This window comes from Macaca nemestrina, chromosome 14 (genome assembly GCF_043159975.1).
Source record: "Macaca nemestrina isolate mMacNem1 chromosome 14, mMacNem.hap1, whole genome shotgun sequence".
NCBI classification, from domain to species: Eukaryota; Metazoa; Chordata; class Mammalia; order Primates; family Cercopithecidae; genus Macaca; species Macaca nemestrina.
Genome location: NC_092138.1, coordinates 61,912,638 through 61,921,461, shown reverse-complemented (window position 1 = coordinate 61,921,461; position 8,824 = coordinate 61,912,638). Strand labels below are relative to the sequence as shown.

Below are 8,824 nucleotides of genomic sequence, written 5' to 3'. Positions count from 1 at the left end.
GGACTTATATTCTTGGCAAAAATGAATTTTAAAAAAAGGTGCAGAAAGTCCTGAAACACCCACTAACAGTTCTAGGCAATTTAACTTTTCCTTTTTCACTCTGGTGTGGTAGGTTATTTGTTGCTTCCACTGCAACACTTATTTTAAAGTTCTAAGCTCAGTGGCAGAGGCTCCGTCAAAAAGCCCATGGAATGTTTTATAGAGAAGGCTGTGGTAATGATAGCGTATCAAGAAACTACAAAGAACTCAATGTGTACCATGTGCCTTAAGCCACATACTTTCTTTATGAAAGTCATCTCTTAAGATCTACATGAACTCCATTAGGCCACGAGAAAAATTACTGCATCAATTCTATTATTGGCGAAAAACTCAGCTGCTAAAGCTGAGTTTGTGGATGGTGAAATTGCTACTTGACTGTTGTACTGTTTTCAGTTATTTTATAAACCCATTGATGATTAATCAACCAGAGCAATCTGCATCTATTTGGTCAACAAATAATGATGCAAACTTTCTAATTCAAAACAGCTGGAATAATAAAATGTAAAGTATAGAAGTAGCTATTTTGCTGTCTGGTTATTGCTATTGAGACCAGGTGGTTCAATCAAAGGCAGGAGGAAAGGGCTTACCTGTCTCCTTCTTTTCCAGAATTTCCCAGCTCTAATTCATTTCTGGGATAAGGGATTTGTTTCCAAAAAACTCCGTTTAAAATGTACCCAAATTCTTGAGCTGAAGTAAACTTATACTTTAAACTATGAGCCACAGAACTCCTGGGCTTCCACCTCTGGAGGAGTGGCCACAGGTCAAAAGGAACACAGAAAGGTGAATGTGGAGGGAAGGTGCAGTGACACAGTAAGCAGTGGTGGGGAAGAGAGCATTGGGAAAGGATTTTGATGTGAGGGCCAGGCACCCTGGGTGGGTAGGTGTGACTGAGGCAGCTTAGGGCAGCCTGGGAGCCTCAAATACCCTTTGATGGGATCTAAGGGTATTAAGGTGTTAGCTTTCATGGTTTTGTGGAGGACTGGCTACAGCACTTCATTTGTGGGCCCCACTGAGGTGTGGAAGAAGGAAAGGAGCTGTTCCAGCTTCTATAGCTGACTAACAAACATCCTAAAATGCACTGGCTTAAAACAAGGACATTTATTTAACTCATGGATCTACAGGTGGAGCAGGACACAGGTGCTATTGTAACTCATGCAAATGCTGATCAACTGTCACTATAGATTAGTTTGTATTTTCTAGAATCTAAAATAAACGGAATTATACAGTACTCCTTTTTGTCTGGTTTCTTCTACTCAGTATAAATATTTTGATATTTATCCATATTGTTGTGTGTATCAAGTGTTCATTCCTGTTTATTGCTGAGTAGTATCCCATTGTATGGATAGACCACAGATTGTTTATTCCCTTGTGGATAGACATTTGGGCTATTATCAGGTTTTGACTATTATAAATAAAGTTGCTATAAATAGTTGTACACAAATCTTTGTGTAAACATGTATTTTAATTTTAGGAGAGGAATGGCTGGGTTATATGGTAGGTATATGTTTAACTTTTTAAGAAATTTCCAAATGGTTTTCTATAGACTAGTTTGCATTTTCCAGAGTTTTATATAAATGTGATCATCCAGTATGTGCTTTTTCTGTTTGGCTCTTTTTACTCAGCAGAATTACTTTGAGATTCATCCATGTTGTTGCATATATTAGTAGTTAGTTATTTTATTGCTGAGTAGTATTCTAATGTATTGATACACCACAGTTTATCCATTTACCTGCTGATGGACCTTTGGCATGCTTCCTTTTTTGGGCTATTACAAGTAAAGCTACTATGAACACTTGTGTGCAGGTTTTTGTATGGACACATATTTCCTGCTCTGTGTGCAGCTGAATCATCTATGGAAAAGGTGAATTCTTCTGCTTTAAACATCGGGACTCCATCTGCCAGGTGCTTGCCACTATTTCTGTCAGTGGCAGGCTGTTAATGATGATCTTTGTGTTAGGGCTCTCTAGAGAGACAGAATATGGATATAGATAGAGATATAGATAGATAGACAGGCACATGACGGGATTTGTTAAGGGAACTGGCTTATGTACTTTTGGAGGCTGAGAAGTCCCACAATAAGCTATCTGCAAGCTTGAGAACCAGGGAAGCTGGTGGTGTAATTCTCAGTCCGATGCCAAAGGCCTGAGAATGCAGGGGGCCTCTGGTATGAATCCCAGGGGCCAAGAGCCAGAGACCCTGGAGTTCTGATGTTCAAGGACAGGGTACAGAGAGAAGGAAAGAGGGAGAGAGAGAGAGAAAGAGAGAGAGAGAGGGAGAAAGAGAGAGGGGAAGAAAGAGAGAGAGGGAGACAGAGAGAGCAGACAAATTCACCTTTCCTCTTCCTGTTTGCTCTATCTGGGGCCCCAGCTGATTGGTTGGTGCTGCCCACACTGAGGGCCTATCTCCACTCAGCCAGTATCCCTCAGGAACACCCTCACGGGCATGCCTGGAAATAATGTTTCATTTTCTATCTAGGCATCCTTTAATCCAGTCAAGTTGATGCCTATTAATAAAATAACCATCACGACCTTCCAAGCGTTTTGTAGGCTCAACTCTAATGATTAAAATTTTCTAGAAGGAGTGAGGTAGGGTCCACTTTCTTCTTTTGCCTGTGACTGGCTATCCAGTTGTCCCCGGACCATTTGTCGAAAATCATGTTCTTTTAAAAATACATTTCATGAGCTAATTATGTATACTCTGTTTACTTTTATGTGGTGCTGAAGTCTGCTTGATTAGCTTAGTGGCCAGCTATAGGACTGAATGAAGATGTTCTTAAAATCTTTGAGCAATCAATCTTCCACCCTTCTGTGTATGCTTTGGGGCACACTTTCAGTGCTTAGCAGTTTGCAACCCTAACTTAGCTTTCACTGCCTGCTTGCTCAGAGCCTCCCACTCAGCCAGAGGTGGAAGGTTAGGGTTTTCTCAGGTATTTCCTGGGGATGTGCCTGGCCCTGCCTGTGTGTGTAGCCTTCTAGAGCCCCAGGAATATCTTGTAGCTTTTAAAAGCTCCTCATGGACATTTTATTCCCAGATTTTTGTTTCAAGGTTTTTGGCCATCTTTTTTTTTTTTTTTTTTTTTTTTTTTTTTTGATTCAATTAGTTTCACAGCCTCTGGCAGCTATGATGTTAAGCAATTGCGGCTGCTTTTGACAAATGCCCTGAGAATAGAATTTTTCTTATTGAGTGACTCTGAGTCAGGTCAAATAAAGAGAAACCCTATGAATGGGGCTTTTCATTTCTTTTTCTTAACTTTTATTTTAGGTTCAGGGGTACATGTGCAAGTTTGTTACACAGGTAAACTCATGTCACAGGGGTTTGTTGTACAGATTATTTTGTCACCCAGGTACTAAGCCTAGTACCCAATAATTATTCTTTCTGATCTTTTCCCTCCTTCCACCCTCCACCCTCAAGTAGGCCTCAGTGTCTCTCATTCCCTTCTTTGTGTCCATGAGTTCTCATCACTTAGTTACCACTTATAAGTTAGAACATGCAGTATTTGGTGTTGAGTTCCTCCATTAGATTTTTAAGGATAATGGTCTCCAGCTCCATCCATGTGTCTGCAAAAGACATGATCTCATTCTTTTTTATGGCTTCATAGTATTCCTTGGTGTATATGTACCATATTTTCTTTATCCAATGTGTTACTGATGGGCACTTAGGTTGATTCCATATCTTTGCTATTGTAAATAGTTCTGCAGTGAACATATGCATGCATGTGTCTTTAAGATATTCCTTTGGGCCGGGCGCGGTGGCTCACGCCTGTAATCCCAGCACTTTGGGAGGCCGAGGCGGGCGAATCACGAGGTCAGGAGATCGAGACCATCCTGGCTAACACGGTGAAACCCCATCTCTACTAAAAATACAAAAAATTAGCCGGGCGTGGTGGTGCGTGCCTGTAGTCCCAGCTACTCGGAGGCAGAGGCAGGAGAATGGCGTGAACCCGGGAGGTGGAGCTTGCCGTGAGCCAAGATCACGCCACTGCACTCCAGCCTGGGCAACAAAACGAGACTCTGTCTCAAAAAAAAAAAAAAAAAAAGATATTCCTTTCGGTATATACTCAGTAATGGGATTGCTGGGTCGAATGGTAGTTCTGTTTTTAGCTCTTTGAGAAATCACCACTGCTTTCCACAATGATTGAACTAATTTACACTCCAACCAACAGTGTATAAGCATTCCCCTTTCTCTGCAACCTTGTCAGCATCTGTTATTTTTTGACTTTTTAGTAATAGCAATTCTGATTGGTGTGAGGTGGTATCTCATTGTTTTTTTGATTTGCATTTCTGTAATGATCAGTGATATTGAGCGTTTCTTCATATGCTTGCCGGCTGCATGGAGTCTTCTTTTGAAAAGTGTCTGTTCATGTTCTTTGCCCACTTTTTGAAGGGGTTGTTAGTTTTTTGCTTGTTAATTTGTTTAAGTTTCTTACAGATATTGGATATTAAACCTTTGTCAGATGCATAGTTTGTAAATATTTTCTCCCATTCTGTGTGTTGTCTATTTACTCTGTTGATAGTTTCTTTTGCTGTGCAGAAGTTCTTAAGTTTAATTAGATGTGAATGAGGCTTTTCCAGAGAGCTTTCAGATAGGTTAAATAGTGGCAATTCTCTATGGCATTTTAGGAAGCTCTAAACCTGTTCTTTCCTCCCCAGTGGCTGCTAAGCTGCTGGTGTTTATAGTTTCTGAGGCTGCCTATTTTCAACGCTATTACAGAGCTGGGGAGAGTAGACTAGACAAATTCAAACACCAGAAAGCTCACTCTTTCTAAGTGAGATTCAGCCACTTTTCTTGAATAAATGCTTATTGGATCCTTGCAAGCCTTTAGTTAATTTGTAGAGCTCTAAGAAAATTGATTTTAACTGTTTTTTTGGACTAGTGTTCTTATTGTTTTTATGGAGGAACGAATTTTTAGAGGTTCTTACTCTACCATACTAGAATTACTTCTCTCCAGTCCCTTCATTCTTACTTTGTATGTTTATCAGTATTCAAAGTCAATGAGAAATAACTGGGCTCCTGGGTGCCTACACGCCTCTGCAGAGATAGGGCAATGACAGTGTGTGGTTGTGCAGCATGACTGGTCTGCAGCAGTGAGTGTCTGAGAACCTGTTGTTTCAGCTGGAACTTTTCTTAACCTGGAGAGGAGCAAACAGTTAAGACCTGGAGAACAAAGGAAACAACACTGGTCAACAGCAGTGGTTGCACGTATAGGGCTTCTGGGTAAGTGTTGAATGCAGTAGCCTAAACTAATGAAATATCAAAAACTCAATTGTTACGGCTCACTTTTTTCTCATTTCACAGTAGAAAAAGGTATCAGACTGTGAAAGTTCTTGTCCAGACTTTTGTTTTTAATGTAAAAATGGATGCTTCTGCTTGGAGAGAGAGGATACTGTTCATATGTTTCCAGTACTTGCTTTCCCTTCTTTGACCTCCTCTTCATTGACAGTGGCTGAAGCTCACTCATTTATCTCTTCCCTTATTCTTCTCTCCTTTAAGACCAGGGTCCATAGCAGTAAATTCAGACAGTATCATGTGAGCTGGGAAATACTTGTGTAGAGGGTTGGTTTTTGCATTTATTAACTTCAGAGAATCAAATGAGAAAGTCTAAACCAAGACTGGGAATAACTCCTTATTTTCAACTCAAATTTGCATTCTTACACAACTATTATCTAAAACTAACTAACACACAACGTTTAACCAAAGCCTAGACCAAGAGATAATAGTTATGTAAGAAGGCTAATTTGAGTTCAAAATGAGGAATTATTTTCAAAAACAACAGCTCTAAATCTAGCTCAGTTACCATTTCGTCTGTGAAGTCTTCCTCATTTTCCCCGGCGGAGCAAGTTTTTCCTTTTGTAGCACTTGATACATCTCACCTTTTACCACCTTCTCATTGTATTATAGGTATTCACTTACATGTCTATCTAGTTGAGTGGTTTTCAGCCAGGGGCAATTTGACCCCCCTTTGGATGTTTGGCAATGTTTGGAAATATTTTTGTTGGACACATGCGATTAGAGGGTGGTGCTGGCAGCTAGTGGGTAGAGGCTATGGAGTTGCCAAACATCCTACAATGCACAGATGGCTCTCCACAACAAAGAATTCTCCCTCTCTGAATGTCAGGATTGCTCAGATTCACAAACTCTGCTCTGCTCATGAGATTTGAGGTCAGGGAGCTTGCAGCTACACTTATAAGACCCAATAAATGGTAAACATATCAATCGGTTAAAGAAGAGAGTAAAAAGTCTGTTTGCTTATCGGTCTTGCAGTTACAACTAGTGGCTTGAGGGCTTAAAATGATGCATTTACATTTTTCTTTCCTTGGTTGGTCACTGAGAAGGAAATCCAGAAAGATCAAACAATCCATTTATTCATATGAATAAATGTCAAAAACACATGAAAGATGTCAACCTGAGACGCACTGGGGGCAAGCTAGAAAATGAAATCCTGACATTTCTTCAGAAAGGCATCACTCAGCCTTACCTTAGCTGATGGGGCTGGCACTCCTCATTTGTCGGGATAGGCATGGCCTTTTATCTGAGTTTGTTTCACTCCTCAGTGTGGCTTTGGGATGTGGATTTGATTTGCCATTCTCTGTTATGCACAGAGTCTCAAGATAACACCATGTAGAGAGATGCAGAGAACCGGGCAGCCTGTGCACAGATGACAGAGGGATGGGAGGCAAAACGTGAAGGAGAAACTTTCTGCTTCTATTTATTGCCATGTGAAAAGAAACCATGATCTTGCTTGTTGGAGAGAAAAGATAAAGAGCATGGAGGAAGAGATAGCTTGGCTCTCCAGACTTTGGGGCTCACTTATAGTAGGCATCACTGTGCAAACTGCACTAGGTGGGGTGGCATCCTCCAGACATTGCTCTTGCAGGGAAAGTGAGCCCAGGTCTAACGACATATACACATATCCTCTGTCAGTGTCCCTGTCAGGATACGTGTACACAAAGCAAAAGCACAGAACTTGGAAAAGTTCGTCAAAGGGACTTATGTAAAAAGAATTAATGAATAAATGATTTAGGAAGAGACGAGGGTTTTTGTAAAAATTCAAGTAGTTGCTATTCATTGAGTATTTACTCTGCCAGGACTTTTGCTAAATGTTTTCATTTACTCTTCCTTCCTGTGAGTTAAGAATGTTCATCTTTTATAGATTAACCCCCTCCCAAACCACCACCACCACCACTGCCACCACCACCACCACCACCAAGAACAACAGCTAGCTTGCCTGAGGTTGCGGAGCTTGTGTGGTAGAGTTAGGATTTGAACCTAGGCCAATGATGCATTACTTTAAGGGAAGGGCTTTAGTTCCTTTGAAACCTGCAAAAAGCAAGACAGGCCCCACAGCCTCGGAGTCAAAGCCAGTTCCCAGCCCATTCAAGTCCCTTAGCCACCTGCCTCCTCTTTCCTTTCAACATGATGGATACCACTCTGTCCTTCGCCGAGGACTTCCTGGCAGGTGGTGTCGCTGTCGCCATCCCCAAGATGGCAGTAGTGTCCATCGAGGGGGGTCAAGCTGCTGCTGCAGGTGCAGCATGCCAGCAAGGACATCACTGCAGATAAGCAATAAAAAGGCATTATAGACTGTGGTCTGTATTCCCAAGGAGCAGGGAGTCCTGTCCTTCTGGCACAGTAACTTGGCCAATGTCATCAGATAATTCCCCACCCAGGCTCTCAACTTCACCTTCAAAGATGAATACAAGCAGATCTTCCTGGCTGGTGTGGACAAGAGGACCCAGTTTTGACGCGACTTTGCAAGGAATCTGGCATTGGGCAGTGCCACTGGGGCCACATCCTTATGTTTTGTGCACCCTCTTGGTTTTGCCCATACCTTTCTAGCAGCTGATGTGGGTAAACCTGGAGCTGAAAGGGAATTCGGAGGTCTTGACGACGGCCTGGTTAAGATCTACAAATCGGATGGGATTGAGGGCCTGTACCAAGGCTTTAACGTGCCTGTGCAGGGTATTACCATCTACCGAGCTGTCTACTTCAGTATCTGTGACGCTGTAAAGGGAATGCTTCCAGATCCCAAGAACACTCACGTCATCATCAGCTGGATGATGGCACAGTCCATCACTGCTGTTGCTGGGTTGACTTCCTATCCATTTGACGCTCTTTGCTGCTGCATGATGATGCAGTCAGAACTCAAAGCAACTGACATCATGTACACAGGCACACTTGATTGCTGGAGGAAGATTGCTCGTGATGAAGGAGACAAAGCTTTTTTCAAGGGTGCTTGGTCCAATGTTCTCAGAGGCATGGGTGGTGCTTTTGTGCTTGTCTTGTATGATGAAATCAAAAAGTACACATAAGTTATTTCCTAGGATTATTTTCCCCCTGTGAGCAGTCATGTTGTATTATGTAACATATCTTGAGCATTCTTGACAGACTCCTGGCTGTCAGTTGATCAGTGGGAACTATTTACTGGTTGAAGATGGGAAGCAATAATATTTATCTAACCAGTTTTCTCTTAAAGCCATTTCCATGATGATGATGGGACTCAATTATATTTTGTATTTCAGTCACTCCTGATAAATAACAAATTTGGAGAAATAAAAATATCTAAAATAAAAAACAAAAGCAAGACAGTTGAGAGGTAGAATTCAGTCGGCAAGCACCCAGAGTCCACTCTGTCCAGTAGAAGCCCTAGGAAGTGTTCTTTTACTTGGGTTTTAATGAAGACAACAAAAGAATAAGATGGCACCGACAGAATCCATCCACTATAATAAGAACCGTAGCCACTTAATTATACACATATGGCTTACAACTTTTCAGGCCACACACTGTG

General features: G+C 41.6%; 1 pseudogene; it reads left to right on the top strand.

The window, feature by feature from the left end:
* Window positions 1–7,438: 7,438 nt before the first annotated feature.
* LOC105485635 (ADP/ATP translocase 2 pseudogene) lies at window positions 7,439–8,403 on the top strand (annotated as a pseudogene).
* The last annotated feature ends 421 nt before the right edge of the window (window positions 8,404–8,824 follow it).